Below are 18064 nucleotides of genomic sequence, written 5' to 3'. Positions count from 1 at the left end.
ATGTGCGCCCTCACGGTAGATAGATAGCTAAAACCTCCCGTTTACGCCGCCTTGAGATGAAGCGCATTAATCGAATTAAACTGAATCACATCAGCAGTTTTGTCTGATTATTTGTCATTATTCTCATTCTCATCCTATTAAGAACTGTTGATAAACACCTTGATCGCTTGATGAAGTCTTTTCAGAGGGAGCTTTTCATTTTTCTCCGCGCCAGGACGAAGCTAAATGTCAGAGGACCCGCAGAAATTTGGAAGTGATTAGTTTCAGGATTCTGGAGGCCCCGGCTCGTAATTAAAATTAGGGCGATTTGAATATTTCATTAAGGAAAAGTTATCAGTAAATTACTTTCTGTTGAAAAGCAGCCGGGGTTGACCCCTGCGACCTCCGCTTTTGCTGAGGACCCTCGAGAGCTCAATAACAGACCTGGGTGAAGGAGAAGGGGTCCCATGGGTCTCTGAGGGTCATTTAAATCCCTTTAATTACCAAACCCAGGGAGATATGCCTTGGGGGAACTTGATTTTTAAACATAGGCCATTCCTCAGTGGACATGAGCAGGGAAAGAGAGAAATTCTTTCGCAGGTGTTTTTTTTAAGAGACAGCAGTAATGTCGCTCCAGGGCAGAAGAAGAAGGCAGCGCCTATTAAGATGAATCGCTCTGCTGTGTGGACTCTCTGGAGGAACTGAATGGCCGACTCGTTTTGAAGAGGACAGAGCCGTTTCAGACTCAGCCCAGCCAGGCCAGAACATCTACCTCAGCTGCTCTTATTATTGGCTGAGGTGTTACACTTTTTGTGGACACTCGATGAATATTTCTTGGTCTAATGTGGTCAAGCGCTGGAGGAGAGCAGTAGTGGAATTTCCTTCGATGAAACCTTTCTGTGAGAAAGCCCTCCAGCTGGCTAAAGACCTTTTATTGGATTGCTTTGCAAGTGCTGTAGTCTGTGCAGTAATGCGAGGATGAGCTAAGAGTGCAGAGATAAGGAATATAGAAATAGATTTTCTCTCCTTCTGTCAGAATGTATGTGTATGTGTATGTCTGTGAAAGTGGGCTGCGTACGGCTCTACCAACCAGTATGAACATAACTGTTTGCTCATAACTATTAATGACAATAGAATGCCGTCATACCATTCTTATAAACTTACTGGCCACTTTATTATAAACACATACAGTGCTGTTTATTTTATTTCTGTTTTCAGTAATAAAAAAAAAAAGTTTTTTACATTTTTTCATTTTCCAGCCAAAATGCTGTTTTTTTTTCAGCATCAGGAAATGAAAGTAGAAAACAGTAACACTTTATTTGGACAGCCAACTGTAGAGGCTGTGTAGCTGCTTATCTTGCATTGAACTTACAGAGGTGTGAAAAAGTGTTTGCCCCCTTCCCAATTTCTTATTCTTTTGCATTTTTGTCACACTTAAATATTTCAGATCACCAAACAAATTTAAATGTTAGACAAAGATAACACAAGTAAACACCAAATGCAGTTTATAAATGAAGGTCTTTATTATGAAGGGAAAAAGAAATCCAAACCTACAGGGCCCTGTGTGAAAAAGTGATTGCCCCCTCCATTAAAACATAAATTAACTGTGGTTTATCACATCTTTGGAAAGCTGAGTTCAATTTCACCCAGGCCTGATTACTGCCCACCTGTCCTCAATCAAGAAATCACTTAAGTAGGACCTGCCTGACAAAGTGAAGTAGATCAAAAGATCTTTAAAAGCTAGACATCGTGCTGTGATACAAAGAAATTCAGGAACAAATGAGAAGCAAAGTGATTGAGATCTATCAGTCTGGAAAAGGTTATAAAGCCATTTCTAAAGCTTTGGGACTCCAGAGAACCACAGTGAGAGCCATTATTCACAAATGGCGAAAACATGGAACAGTGGTGAACCGTCCCAGGAGTGGCTGGCCGACCAAAATTACCCCAAGAGCGCAGCGACGACTCATCCAAGAGGTCACAAAAGACCCCACAACAACATCCAAAGAACTGCAGGCCTCGCTTGCCTCAGTTAAGGTCAGTGTTCATGACTCCACTGTAAGAAAGAGACTGGGCAAAAATGGCCTGCATGGCAGAGTTCCAAGACGAAAACCACTGCTGAGCAAAAAGAACAGAAAGGCTCGTCTCAGTTTTGCCAGAAAACATCTTGATGATCCCCAAGACCTTTGGGAGAATACTCTGTGGACTGACGAGACAAAAGTTGAACTTTTTGGAAGGTGTATGTCCCATTAAATCTGGCGTAGAAGTAACACAGCATTTCAGAAAAGGAACATCATACCAACAGTAAAATATGGTGGTGGTAGTGTGATGGTCTGGGGCTGTTTTGCTGCTTCAGGACCTGGAAGACTTGCTGTGGTAAATGGAACCATGCATTCTGCTGTCTACCAATGAATCCTGAAGGAGAATGTCCGGCCATCTGTTCGTGACCTCAAGCTGAAACGCACTTGGGTTCTGCAGCAGGACAATGATCCAAAACACACCAGCAAGTCCACCTCTGAATGGCTTAAGAAAAACAAAATTAGGACTTTGGAGTGGCCTAGTCAAAGTCCTGTCCTGAATCCGTTTGAGATGCTGTGGTACGACCTTAAAAAGGCAGTTCATGCTCGGAAACCCTCCAATGTGGCTGAATTACAACAATTCTGCAAAGATGAGTGGCGAAAATTCCTCCACAGCTCTGTAAAAGACTCATTACCAGTTATCACAAACGCTTGATTGCAGTTGTTGCTGCTAAGGGTGGCCCAACCAGTTATTAGGTTTAGGGGGCAATCACTTTTTCACACAGGGCCCTGTAGGTTTGGATTTCTTTTTCCCTTAATAATAAAGATCTTCATTTATAAACTGCATTTTGTGTTTACTTGTGTTATCTTTGTCTAATATTTAAATTTGTTTGGTGATCTGAAACATTTAAGTGTGACAAACATGCAAAAGAATAAGAAATCAGAAAGGGGCAAACACTTTTTCACACCACTGTATATTCAACTAAAGTTCTGTTTAGCTGCTCTTAATGTGGAATCTCCAAACTTAAATGGTTAACTTCAGACCTCAGCCTGGTCCTCAAACTATCCTTTGTACTAATGCTGACTCTAACCATACCATTAACTAGAATCACACTTACTGACAAACGGTTTGTTAGCAATTTGATCATCTGTATAATTAGTTGAGGGTTATGCTAATAAAGTAGGGCTAAAAAAGTCAAAATAAGTATCTCTACTTTTTCTCATTTTTACTTGTCTACATCATCTGAGATCAGTAGCTGCCCTTTATATTGTGTGAAAAGTTCTTGATCAGTCGACCCATAGAAACACTCCAGAATCGCTTGGAATAAAATGTCTTTACATAAAGGTACATTAAATATAAATGTTTTTCTATCTTTTGTAAAGTTACAATTTTAAGTATACTTGTTTTTTCTTTGGACAATGATGATTTATACAACAGAAAACTACACAGAAGCCTATATATATATATATATATATATATATATATATATATATATATATATATATATTCTCAGTATTTACTGTGTTCACTTCCTTTCTATTCAAGAGACTCACTTTTGAGTTTTCATATAAATCTGCAGACATTTTTCCACACCTCCAAAGTTCAGTCTTAGTTGGTCCCATCTGGGAATTAATTGGATCGTGAGAATTTGTTTTTCACGATCCAATCCCAGATTTTCTTCCCTCTCAGCTTTGTTGGTCAACCAGCTCTTGCATAGTTATTAAGTCCCTTTTTTCTATGTCTTTGTGTAAGTTTTTGAACTCTAGTTTTGAAAACTCTTTTCACTTAATTTCCACGTTTCTTATGCAAGTGACTAATCTTACATCTTATCTCCTCAGAAGTATCTCCTGAAAGATGAATAACTTGTACTTAATACTCACTTTGACTGGAAATTATACTGGAAATTAAATAAATGAACAGTGGTCTCTAACTTTTCTACAGTACTGTACCTCGTATTTCCGCTGTAGTATATCGGTCTAGGACTAAATTTACAGATTGTAGCCCTCATTTTGCAAACCAGTTTATTAGCTTCTCTCTACCCAGTTTATCACTGGCCAAATTCGAACCATGGGACTAATTTTAGTCAGATACTGTTTGGTTGGTGAACCAATCTTCACTCACATGGCGGTGATCATGGTAGTGTCTATGGTTTTACACACATCAGTATCACCGCTGGGTTAAGAGCCCAAAGAATCCACCCAAAAAACTGACCAAGGATGGCTCATGCAAATTGAGCGTTAACAGACTGGATACAGTCACTAACTGCATACCAGCAAGGTGGAGCTACAAGGGAGGCATTTCTAATAAATGGTCAATTAGTGTGCCCACAGCACACAGGCAAACAAGCAATGTTGTACCCATTAAACCTGATGTCAGGAGCACTGATGGCAATAAATTATAGCTTATAAAGTTATTCCATGCTGTTTTGACCCAACATGATAATTACAGCAAAGGTAGCAAATGTGGATATGTTATAAAAACTTCTCGATTCATCACAGTGATTGATCTGTTTTTGTTTTGATTGTTATCGCTATGTAACATTATATCAAGTGATGCCAAAAAAAAACAAAAATAAGTGGAAGTCAGGCAATGATAGCACTCTGAAAGGCATAAACTACAGTAAATTATTGTTTATATCCCCCTGTCTGGGTGATTTGTTCGGGGAGAGGACAACATTAATTTGCCAGATTGAAATGGAGATTTTGCCCAAAATGCAATCGCTGTGAGAAATCCTTAATCGCATTATAGCAAAGGTTCCATTCAGGTCATTGACACACTATAATTCAACTTTTTCTGCTTGAGGAACAAAAGAACGAAGGATGTTACACTGAAAGAACACAAACAGTCAACTGGCGACACGGAGTCGCGTCTGGGCCGCTTGGTGTGCTTTCCCTTCGCCAAAGCTCAGACTTTGATAAAAGGGTGCAAGTAACCTTGTGAGTGCAATGAAAAGGAGTAAGACAGCCTTAAATGCTATCACATGTAGCAACAGTCTTAATTCTTCAAAGGATTAACTAACGCATTGTTATGTGCCAAGCATGGAAGCGCCAGCTTTTGATCAAACCACAACTCAATATTTCAATTCAGTGCTTGCTCAAGGATTATTCTGATGTCCTTGGGTTTTAGAGTTTCTTGTCAGCTTCATCCGGTACGTCTGAGTTCTCTGATGCACAGCAAATCCTAAGGTGGCTGAAAATGAATAGAAGTTAATAGCCACCAATTAACATCATGTGATGCATTTGCATAATGCTAATTCACTTCCATCATTGTTGGCAACTTCTGCTTTTTTTACTGAGTGATTTTCTTTTTTTTGTTGTTGTTGTTCGAATCATTACAATGAAGAACTACCAGCCTGCTTGTCTTTGATTCTTCCATCCTTCCACCTTATCAAAGTATGTAATTTACTAAAAAAAAAAACCTGAGGCTATTTGTGACCATTAGAGCTGGGCCTTCAGTTTGGGCCATAAATGTCTCTTCAATGATATGTTAGCTCCCCTATGGGATTCTAGTAGTATGTCAGCACTCAGCACTATGCAATGCACATAAACATTTACCGGGATTGAAAGCTTGCAGGAGACTTTTTATGTTTTATTTAAAGCTTGTAACAGATATTAACATATATTTTACTTTCTATACATTTCACCTCACCTGCAGGGACTTAGTTAGAGTGCTGACATGGAGCTGCTGCCTCTATTTTCCATTTCTAGCAACTGATTGACACCTGGGGTCTCAATTATCAACCATGAACAAACACAGTTTCGTGCGTAAACCTGATGATTTACCGTTCTTTTTTTTTCTTGTGTGTGAGAGTGTTTGTATATTTAGAGCTACTCCTGACCATGCATATGCAGATACTATAAAATGTTTTGTCAGTTCAGCCTAACAGCCAAAATATTTACATGGTACTTTAATTAACACAAATCACGATAAATTAATACTTCAGATGAACCAAAGCAACACTTTTAATAAATCCAAACCTCATAAACACTTCAAATCAGCTTCTGTGTGCCACAAATAATGGTAACATAATAAAGTAAAATCATGTAAAAGAAACATCTGCAGACTGATTGAGATTATATGGACAGTGGCTGACCTCACTTAAAGCTTTGACACAGTTGGGTTGTGTTAGGCGCTTTAGAAGCTATTTGAATATCAGAAATTCAATGTTATCAAGTAAAATATTGTCAATACTCATGAGAAAAAAAGAAATGTAAGAAAATAAATAAATAATTCATTTGAAGTTTCATTTTGTAGGAATTATGTTTTAGCATGGATAAAGTCAGCTAGCTTTAACAAAATTGTCAAAAGTAAACATATTGGAATTGAAAGGATTAAACAATTATTATTAAATCATTTTTAGATGCTTAAATTCTTAGAAGTAAGAATGTTTTTATTAAACATTAATATTTAATGCTTAAACTATAAATGGAAAGTTGTATTTTCCGTATTCTTCTTAGTCTACTGGGGACTTTTCAAGGGAAGTTGCACATCAAATATAGTGATATGTAAACGAGGCTGTCCATGCATGAGCAGAGCAGTGTAGGAGTTATTATTGTTCATTGTGTACAGCTGTGGTTTGGCACATTTCATAAATGCAGGTTTTCTGATGGTTATTATGCACATATATAGAACTATGTTCTATGTATGCTTTGATAAATGAGATTCCTAGTTTGACCATGTCTGGACCATGTATCAAAGACTTCCAGAAGGCCAGAAGTGTCTTTCCTCACAAAACTGGTCCACTCATTGGAAATCAAACTGTTAATGCTTGATTCCACTGTAACTTCCTAATTATGTAGGTAGTTAATCCAGTGCCCAAGGCCTTCAGTCCAGCTCCTGAAGTCCTAACCAATTGGGACAGCTTGCTTTGCTGTATCCACCTACAGTAGATACCAAAATATCAGACTGGACAATTTTCTCTTTCATTGCAAGATCAACCCTTTTCAATCAAATCTTAACAATGAAGTAAGAGTAGCTCTACACTACTTACAGATTTTAAATAAAATCATGATTCTGTAAAATAAAAAAAAAAATTAAAAATTACAGTTCCCTGGAATTGTTTGGCCTTCTCTAAAGGTCTAGAAAGCCCTGAGGATTCCGCACTGTAAAAATATTATGAAGTACATTTTTTTTTTTACCAACAAAAACTCGTCAGTCTAAAAGCAAGAATAAAGATGTTTTCTTCAAATGACTCAACCAATATGTCCTTTCATTAGAGCCCTGAGTCAGTTATAAAACTAATAGAGGTCCATCAAGTGACGCACTACGGCTCCGATGGGGATGGATGAAATTAACCGCGAAGATGAAGGCAATCATTTGGTTTTCTTTCCAGAGGACATAATGCTCAGGTGTGCTATATTCTTAATAAGACTAGATTTTTTCATCACTGCAACCCACCGGTTTCAGCGCATGCGCTCCATAAGGAATGGAGGTCAACATTCAGGCTGTAATGGAATTAATATCTAAGATATCAGAGCATCAGAAATTTATCACTGCATATAACAAAGTCACATCAAAGTTACAATCACTGATTTGATACTTTTTTGTACCATTTATTGAATTTTACAAAACTGGCCTTTTTTAGAGCAGGTTTTATACACAACACAACACTAAACACGAAATATAGTGTTATTTTTTCAGTATTTAACCCTTAGAAACAAACATATCTGGGTTTTTTTATTTTGGTATTTTTGGGTCAATTACAATTGCAATTATAAAGTATTTACATGTTACAGTCACATATGCCATATGTTGTTATTTTCAGGAGACCCTGGGCTGCTCAGATATGCCATTGATTGACATAAATACTAACAGAAATTTGATATCTTTATGAATTTGGGTCATTTCCGATCTCAAATGTACCTAGCGCCTGCTAAATTTTGCGTTTTTTAACTATAGAGATCTTAAACATGTTGCACCTCAGAAACCTTTTCAGAAATGGTTAGTCTGGAGTGTCTGTGAGCTGAAAGTGCAATAATTTTGATGGTGATTCATTCTGTTGGTTATTATGAGTAAAAATAAACAATTAGCATAAGGTGGACATGTTTTTTATTGATTTTCTGTCCTCTTGGATTCAGACTCAGTGCTAAAACTCTGATACACAGCAAGACAGGCTTTATTTTTAATTACAAATTGAGCTGCATATTTAATATCAGATATTTTTAATACTCAAAATCAATGTAAACTGAAAGCCCTTTGTTTGTAATATGAAGGCTAAAAGCAGAGATGTAATATAACAGTAGCGAGTTGGTTTGGGTGATTTTGGAGCTGGATCTCTGGCTGATGGACGATCACAGGTGGATGAAATCACTCTGGATGGTGAAGCAGAGTCTGATGAGTGATCTGATGTGTAAATTATGTCACTGTTTTAACCCTTTGTTGGAAAATGAAGGCCAAACATCAGAGCAATAATATCAGGATTTTAGGTCTGGACTCGGGTGGTACTGACCATTGTTCTGAGAACATAAGCAGCTTCTTTGATTTGCACATTTTCCTGTTTTTTGTCTATTTTTCTCAGTAAGAGCTTCTTGACAGCTACACATCCTTTCAGACCCACAGCGCTGAGTCGTCTTCTCACAGTGGAAGGATGGACAGAAACACCTGTGGATGTTTTCAGATCTGAAGCAGCTTGATTTCCTGCTCTATCTGAGATGACCACTTTGAATGCTGTTTATCTGATGATGTTATATAACAGTTTTAGTGGTCAACCAGGTCTTACACCAGGAACATAACTTGTATTTATTGATTGTTTTGACTGAAAACTACTGTACCGTACTGTATGTCCTCTCATTGGACACTTTGTGAGGTCTACTTACCTTTAAGATTTACTATATAAGGGTAGAGTAACAGACTGTAGCCCATCTGGTGCCAGCTGCCCTCTGCCCCATTCATCATTATTCAATTTCTGACCACAGGACCACCGCTGACCAGATATTGGACAATTCTCAGCACAGCAGAGACACTGAGATGGTAGAGGCATTGAAGTGTGTGTGGTGCTGGTATGAGAGTATCAGGCACAGCAGTGTTTCTGGGGTTTTTACACTCATCAGTTTCACTGCTGGGTTGAGAGTGGACCACCACCCAAACATGTCCAGCCGAGAGAAGCTCTGTGGTCAAAACTGATCATTGTTGAAGGGCCATCCAGAATGGCTAACACAAGTAGTGCATCAACAGATGGACTGCTGTCTGTAACTGTTGACCAGCAAGGTGGAACTATATGAGAGGGGTTTCTAATGTAGTGGCTGGTCAGTGCAGCTTGGTCATTCCTCAATGAATTGGTGCAAACTAAGGGGGGTGGGGGGGCAGTGGGGATAACGAGGGGCAAGTCCTTTCCATGTTTTGGCATTACGTGAAATAATGTTTTTGTTGTTTTGTTGCCAAAATTGAAACCAAAAACCAAGAGAAAGGCCCCGTCCAATTTCACCCCTCGCCCCTACCACTTAGCCCTTAGGCTTCTGTTTTGCATGTTTTCATCTAGGGGTAGGGTGTCCCGATTCTTGTTGAGATAGAGGGGGAGGGTGAAGTGTTGGGGCTACATGACCCTCCAAACGGAGGTTTTTCAGAGACTCCAAACAGAGAGATATGAGAAAAAAAGAAAAACCAGCAAGATGGAGAACAAGAGACCAAAGAAACACACAAATGTGAGAATTTACTCTGTTAAAAAATTACAATAATCATTGTTTTATCTTAGTTTAATGTTGTTTCAGTGTATTATGGTCCTTTTTCACAATAAGCATTAAAAATCGCTAGTAATGCTAATGTCTCGGTAGCTAGTTAGCTAACTTTCTCGTTCCACCTTAAATGGTGCAGCAGTTCTGACGCCTGAAGCGCCAGAATGTAACTGCTGCTCCATTTAAGGTGGAACGGGAAAATTCGAACAAGAAGCTGGTGAATATCTTCAGCTTCATATCACTGGAGAATTAGGGGTGGGCGATAATAAATAATTGCCCCCCTCTTTGAAGATCATATGATGCCCTAAATGTACCTAAAGCCCAGCAGTGAGGAGCTGAACTTTACCCTCCTCTGCTATTTATGCAGCATTTATTCGCTCTTTGACTCTTGTTTGTGAATTTTTTCATTTTTGGCCTTGTTGCACTGTCCTTTTTACTTTTGTTGTATTGCTGCATTCCGCTTATCGAGCAGGTTGTTTTGTTTTTAAGTGGTATGAAACCTGTGGTGGAGAAGCTCTTGGACATTGCTGCTCTTGATTTTAGGGGTTGAAGAACTTAAGATTTTCTAAAATCAGCAGTTATGTGATGAAAGTAGAGTCAACGTGGACAAATGACTGATGACCTCATGAATAAAACCACAGGAGAAGGAAATGCTTTGCAACAAGTGACTTTAAAAATCCCGCTTAATAATCTGTAATGAAGCCAAACTCTACAGGTGAGTAGAATTTGATGTGCCCTTTCCAACAAGCGTTGAATTGCATTGCTAGCAAATTTGTATGTGACTTAAGTGCAACATAGGCGGCCTTGCTAATACCCTTCACTGCTGTGGAGGTCTGAAGAGCCAGAGCTGTGACTCTGTGAAAATAAGAGTTACCAACTTTAGGCTTTACAGGACTACAGGGCATTATGCTCCCTCTCCAATGACACGCGACTTTTTTCATTACAGCCTTTGGGAAACCGGAAATAACAAAGTTCACTATCTGATTTTTGAAGCACTGTAGATCAGAGGAGAAATTACGGAAAGTAGCCGAACTCCTCCTGCTTTTACAAACATTTAATTATGTGGAAATATTTTCCATAATTGAATTGAAATGTTATTTCCTGATCTGGCTTTTTCTCACTGGTTTTCTGCTGCTTCCCAAACTGACATGCCTGACTGAATTCAATGCAGCATCTATGTATGTATATCTATGGGAACAAACACTGTACAAAAACTGTACATGCAGTCAGTCAAAAAGCTCACTATTTACATGTGGGATCCTGTTTTGTGATTCTAGCTCAAAACTGCAATTTGGTGCATAAAAGCATAGAACAATAATAATAATAACAATAATAGTGGTAACACTTTCTATGAATGTCATCTTTGTAAGCATCTATAAACACATTCATAACATGTTATAATGCATTCATAAGACATTATAAACATGGCTATAAATATTTATAAAAATGCATTACATGTTATAGCCATGTTTATTATGCATTATGAATTGTTAACATAATACGTTATAAGTACTGATTCTAAATTATAAGAGCTCATAAGTGGTATTTGTCCGCTCTAAGTAAAGTGAAGCGTACTGTACTAAAGCCTCCTCCAGTGTTCAGAGTGAGGCTTCAAGCTGAAGTATTTACTGAAGGATTTACTGAAACACTAAAACATTCACAGTAAAGCACATTACAGGCTTCAAATGTCAGAGTTTAAACTAGAGCTGCCATCAGTGTTTTACCCAATGTGGGAAAGGTAATGTACACCACCGTTAGCTTGGTATTTGTCTTTACTTTACGCTCTCCAAGCTGAACCTGACTTCTTTGGCACTGACATTATAACATGTTATTAACACTATTTATAATGCATTATATTAACAATTCATAATGTATAATAAACATGGCTATAAAGTGTAATTCAGTGTAATTCTTTTTTTATAAATATTTATAACCACATTTATAATGCCTTAATACATTATAACATGTTATAAATGTGTTTATAGATGCTTACAAATGCAACATTCATAGAAAGTGTTACCATAATAGTAATAGTAATAAGATAAATAGCAGTAAGTTAACTGTCAAGCCAACTTAATTAGCCTTAACACGAACAGCCTTGTTTATTAGGCCACTGTTCAGTGTCCTACATTATAGTCTTAGCATGACATTAATTCACTTACTGGATTGCACCACTTGAAACTACATCTGGTAGTGTTTCTAAAATGCGCATTACATCCTAAACCAGTGGTGTCTGTCGTGGCATATCACACTGTATCTCTAATGTGAGCAGATGCTCTCTCTCTTAAACAGTTAATAGTGCATTCTACAGTCAATTTCCCTCCATACGTCCTCCATCAATACGCAATTAAGTGCAGAGGAAACAAAAGCTCTCAGACCATCAAACACCCCCCCTCCCCACCAGAACCAACACCACCACCACTTCCACCACCACCACTGCTCATTTTTAATCAAATAATTGCTGTCATATTGGTTCAAAGTGCCAAACATATTTAGATGTAAATGTGTCACATGAAAAAAAAAAAAAAACATCTCTTCCTTCACCGTTTTCACAGTGTAGCTTTTCGCCCCCTGTTTCTTGTGAGAACTATCGATCAGATTTCACGGAGACTGCTTCTGCAGGGTTCTCCTTTAACCCCAGTCCCCCGATTTCACACACCGTTTCTCATCCCTTCATCATTCCTGAAGCCAAAACGAGGCCAGCCCAGACAGCAGGCGGCCATATTTCTCTCCGCTGGGAGTGAAAGGGAATTCTCAGGATGTCTTTCAAGTGATAATGCAATAGACGGAATATTCGGTGGCCACCCGTGACGTTGCATGGCCTTTCGAGAACCAAGAATCGCTCAAAATAGCACAAAATGCAGATGTGTTAAAGCTAATTTCTTCTTTTTCATCCCTCCCCAGCAACTAAAGAAGTGACAGCAGTCACAGAGCGGCTATTGTTTAAAGCAATAGCTCTGAGAATCTAATATACACCATTTTCCCCTCAACCTAACTGTAGTCAATCAGTTGACTTTGGTGTTTGAAGTTTGCTTCTTTAGTTTTGCTCGAGGATACTGTGGCTAACAAGTAATGGAAGCCTTTACCACATCAGTTAGCATCGTGCAAACTAGGGACGCAAGAATGTTTATGTGCAGCGCTATTTAATGCATTGTCTCATACTATTTCCATGATGCACTGGCTGAATAATAAACCTTTCAGTGTAATAAGCTGGGAGTATTAACACAATTTACTATTGAAATAGCATAAAATAAGTAAAGTGCTCTTGCACAATTAGGAGGCAGGCTGACCATTTAGCACAATTATTCATGCATACAATGCAAAAGTTTGGGCAACTCAGGTCAAATTATGTTTTATTGATTTTTCTGATCAGAAATAGGTGCACATTGTCTACAGAGAACACACTTCTGCACATTTTAATGCACAATTTCTGTTTATTTGCTGAATTTAACGTTGGAAAAATTGAGTGTTTGAGTTGGTTGAGAGACACAGTATTTGCTCCAAACACAAATTCAGCATTTGACCAGTATATCATTTTTGTGCATTCATAAAATCGTGCATTCATAGTGCAAACTGCATACTTAAATCCTCACACACTTCGCCTAATTCACATCAAAATTCAGGCTTCAAGATGATTTTTTGGATGGTTTACCGTTCAAAATTCAGATACTACCCTTCATTTATTCAATTTCCAGTCAAGTATGTGTTGTTCATTTCCCAGGAGATATTTTTCAGGAGATATTTCTGAGGATTAGATATAATATCACTTACATAAGGATTTTTTCTTATAAAATTTTTGTTATAAAATACAGAGAAAATAGATAGAGAAGCATGATTCAGCTTGCGTGCAGCTGCTCGGCCATGAAAACTCTGCCAAGAAGCTTTTATACATGTGGCAATGGGACACCTGAATGCATGATTAAGAGGTGTGTCCCAGTGCTTTTGTCCATATAGTCTGTATAGCTTAGATTCTTAGACACATGACTGAAGGTAAGGGATAAAACAGCTGTTTTATGGCAAGTAGATTGTGCAAGTCCAAACTAAGCCATATATGCATGAAACTTGTCTAGTGTAAGAATAAGAAATACCAGTGACAATGGCAATACAGTGCAAAAGATACCACGGGAAGCCAACATTTGTAGTTTGCCTTAATGTCCGAATGTTGATTTGGATTTTTTACAGCCAAATGATTAAAAGATACAGAGAAAATGGGACTCAACAACTGTGGAAGACCTGGTAGACACCAAAATTGTCACTATTACGTAAACAGCACTTAAAGCTTTCATCTTAGAGAGAGGAGAAAATCAAGCTGCTTCAGATCTGAAAACATCCACAGGTGTTTCTGTCCATCCTTCCACTGTGAGAAGACGACTCAGCGCTATGGGTCTGAAAGGATGTGTAGCCACCAAGAAGCCATTCATGAGAAAAGGACTGGCCATCTAAGAGTCCAGGCTTTAACTCAAAGTGCAACCAACTTCTAAGACTGAACTTTGGAGGTGTGGAAAAATACAGGTATCTGAAAGCAAGTCTCCTGACAAGAATGGAAGCTGTAATAAAGGCAAAGCGTGGACACACTAAATACTGAACCACAGGTGTTTCTGTCCATCCTTCCACTGTGAGAAGACGACTCAGCGCTGTGGGTCTGAAAGGATGTGTAGCTGCCAAGAAGACATTAATATGAAAAGGAAATAGGCAAAAAAGTCTTGCAAATCCAAGAAAATGCTGGCGTTCTCAGATAATTGGATTGATCAAATCAGAGTCCAGATCTCAACATCATTGAAAGTGTGTGCAGAAAATGCTTCTTTGTGTAATTTACTGTTAAAATGTTTTTTTTTTCCTGATGTTGAAAAATGAATAACTGACTGCAAATGAAATAACTGAAGGATGGTGGTTTGCACAGTACTGTGCTTTTACCCATTTTTATAACTAAATATGATTAGACAATCAAATGCAATAAAAGCTTTTTTGCATTAACTTCCATTAAAGGTTAATGACGTTTCATATTTCTCTTGAAAAGTTGCCAGTTTGGAGATTGGATTTAAGGCTTCGTTCTTACAGCGATGTTAATAGCGCTTAATATACATCACCAGAACCACAGAGGCAAGTCTATTTGAGAACTCGATGTGGTTTGAGGCAAGTCTGCGATTATTTAGGCATGCGGTTTGCAAGAAGAGCTAAACTAATGGGTACAGTGAGATATGAAACTGGATTTGAATAGATGTGGATTGAGAGAATGCAGTTAAAGAGACAGCAGATGCAGGCTTGTGTTTAGAGCATCACATCACTTGTATGAACTGCTGCTGGAGAATTCCTCTGCCCCTGTTCCACCACTTCTCTCAGAGCTGCTGTGGGACGTTTCTATTTTTTCTCTCTCTCTGCTGTGACTGTAGGCTGTGGATATTATATGCACGAGCCTTCACACTTCATCTTTAACAAGCTCCGTCTCGCACTCACCAGGGTGGCCGATCCTGTTTTATGATTTAAAACAGCTGTGCAGGAGCACATTTGAATACAGAGTGGTAACAGCACTCATGGGAGTGGCGTATTGTCTTGCTATGTAGTGCTTTTTCCTCTACACACAGTGAAAGGTCAGTTTCTGTGTAGACCACACCAGCGCACCATCAACTCTACTAGGTCCCCAGTGAGAAATTTTGTTGGAACCTTCAATTTGCCGCTGCTATGCTAATACTAAAATGTTGTAGGATAGAAATGTTCAGTATTTAGTGTGTCCACTCTTTGCCTTTATTACAGCTTCCATTCTTGTCAGGAGACTTGCTTTCAGATACCTGTAAGGATATTTTTCCACACCTCCAAAGTTCAGTCTTTGAAGTTGGTTGCACTTTACGTCAAAGCCTGGACTCTTAGATGGCCAGTCCTTTTCTCATGAATGGCTTCTTGGTGGCTACACATCCTTTCAGACCCATAGCGCTGAGTCGTCTTCTCACAGTGGAAGGATGGACAGAAACACCTGTGGATGTTTTCAGATCTGAAGCAGGTTGATTTTCTCTTCTCTCTCAGAGATGAAAGCTTTAAGTGCTGTTTACTTAATAGTGACAATTTTGGTGGCCTACCACGTCTTCCACAGTTGTTGAGTCCCATTTTCTCTGTATCTTTAATCATTTGGCTGTAAAAAATCATAATCAACATTCTGATAGTAAGGCAAACTACAAATGTTGACTTCCAGTAGTATGTTTTTGCACTGTGCTGTCATTGCGATGGGTATTTCTCAGGTTTAATGTATATGACTTAGTTTGGACTTGCACAGTCTACTTGCTATAAAACAGTGATTTTATTCCTTACCATCAGATACATGTCTATAAGAGTCAAAGCTATATATGCTGTATTGCGTTCTACGTATCATTGCTGTCGAAACAAAACTCAAATCTCCAAATAGGAAGGAAAATATGCAACTTTTGATGCAAGTTAATGTGATAATATTTTATCCCAAGTCATTTTGGACCATTTCTATTGTTCCATTTGTTGTGGAATTCTGACATTTGACAGCTGGTATTTTTAAATGATGTTAAAAGAAATTTAAAACCACAAAAAAATGAAAAAATCGAGATACAAGTTTTTGTTCTGATAGCAATGATATGTATTGTTTTCTGTTTACTGAAGGTGCAATGTAGTAATGTTATGTTGTGACCAAACACCAAGGCAGATTTAGAATATGGCAAATAATTATAATTTTGGTAAAGATTCTACCTTTTTTGCCATGTTTATGTTACTGTTTGACATTGAAAGAAATGGATAAAGTGCAGTCCTGATCATACTGGTACAGAAACTAGATCATCATTCACTGTGTAACTAACTTTAAAGATCCCCTGCACTCAAAATGTGTTTTTTTTTAAATGGTTAACTCTGCTTTGATGGCATATTACGGCTATGTAGACACATTTATATCAAATGTGTTATCATAGCAAAAAGTTCACATTTTTCCATTAATAACACAAACTTTCCCAGTACCTCCCCCAAAAAAGTGATTTGTAGGCTGCTACGTAGCTTAGTTTTGTCCGTCACAAATCTATCACGGTCAAATATATTAAAATCATAATGAGCCACGAGAAGCCAGGACCCGAGGGCCAATCACCGATGACCATATAGATTGGTTGACCATATTCCCATATGTCAGATGGCTCTCATTAAGAACAGCACGAGCACCTGAGGCGAGAGGGAGAGAATAGAACTTGTTGCTTGACCCTCAGTTGCTTCAGCCGTCACATTCAATGGCCAGTGGGGTTGAACGTGAAGTGTGGTCTGGTGACCTCACCAGGATTCAATCACAGGACTCATGTCGCTTCCCGCAGCTCTCATCAGGCCTTGGGGCTCAGGTGCTGCCTCATACTGCCTCTTCAGCGTCAAGTAGTAGCAGGTGGCTTAGCATGCGACCTGTGGGCACAGGTTCATTCCAGCTCAATGAAGCCTCAGTGACGCACATTTAGAGAATAAAGACTGAGTGGATAAACCCGTCTTTGTGTGTGTGAAGCTGTTGCTTAAGTGTCTTTTAATTCATATACTTGTTGCATCAAAGGCTAATGATAGTTTGGCTAAACCACCAGCATTTCCGGCTACTGACGCACCGCACTGAGGCAGTTTTAGAGGATAGAGTCTCAAATCTGAGCGAGTGAAATCAAGTGACTAGTGCAGGAGCGACATAAAGACAGAATCTTTCAGCTTTTTAATGTCGTAGTGGGAGCTTATTTTTGTTTCTACTTCACGTCGTCTCAATCTGCTTTTACAGTTCGTGTAATTGTGCATATTCACAGACCTTTGCATTCTTTATGAGTGTTGAGGTTTATGGATGCTACTGTGCCATTTTAGTAGCTTCTTGGGTTTAATAAAAGTACTAAAATATGTAACAATTTAGTATTCACCTCTGATGATTTTTTGTGTTCTAATTTCTGACTTTAGGCGTTCGTTAATGATGTTATGTAAACATGTTTAAACAATTATGCAATGTTAATCAAATATATAGCACAAACACAATAAAACTCTAGAACTTCTAAAACTTCTAAGGGCCAGAACGTTCCACTTCTTTCCACTTTGCTTTAACGGTTTTCCACATGGGACGGTATAATGCTGATTCCTCGCTCTGAGCACATGCAAAGCCAGGCTCTATATGACAGAACGGAGCTGCTGCCGACATGCTTCCAATTCCTCAGCTGCCTGAAATTTCCCCGGCCTGCGCCTCTCGCACATGAAACGGCATCGGAGATGCGCGATTTCAACAAGTGTTTCGCAGACCAAAGTGGGGGAAAGGGAGAAGCTAACATGTGAGAGCACAGGCTGATGAGTGAACGCTTGATCGACAGACCGAGGCACAAACCGTATGAAGGGGGCCTGTGAAAAAGCATTATTAATGGCCCCCATGCTGATATGTGTTGAACTGTGTGACAGCG

The 18064-nt window shown here is 38.7% G+C and overlaps 1 protein-coding gene across 2 annotated transcripts in view; it reads left to right on the top strand.

The window, feature by feature from the left end:
- The window catches only part of igsf21a (immunoglobin superfamily, member 21a), a 470124-nt gene that overhangs the window by 382281 nt on the left and 69779 nt on the right, over positions 1-18064 (top strand). The window lies entirely within an intron of this gene.

This window comes from Colossoma macropomum, unplaced genomic scaffold, assembly GCF_904425465.1.
Source record: "Colossoma macropomum unplaced genomic scaffold, Colossoma_macropomum, whole genome shotgun sequence".
Lineage (NCBI taxonomy): Eukaryota > Metazoa > Chordata > Actinopteri > Characiformes > Serrasalmidae > Colossoma > Colossoma macropomum.
This window is presented reverse-complemented; position numbering and strand designations above follow the sequence as displayed.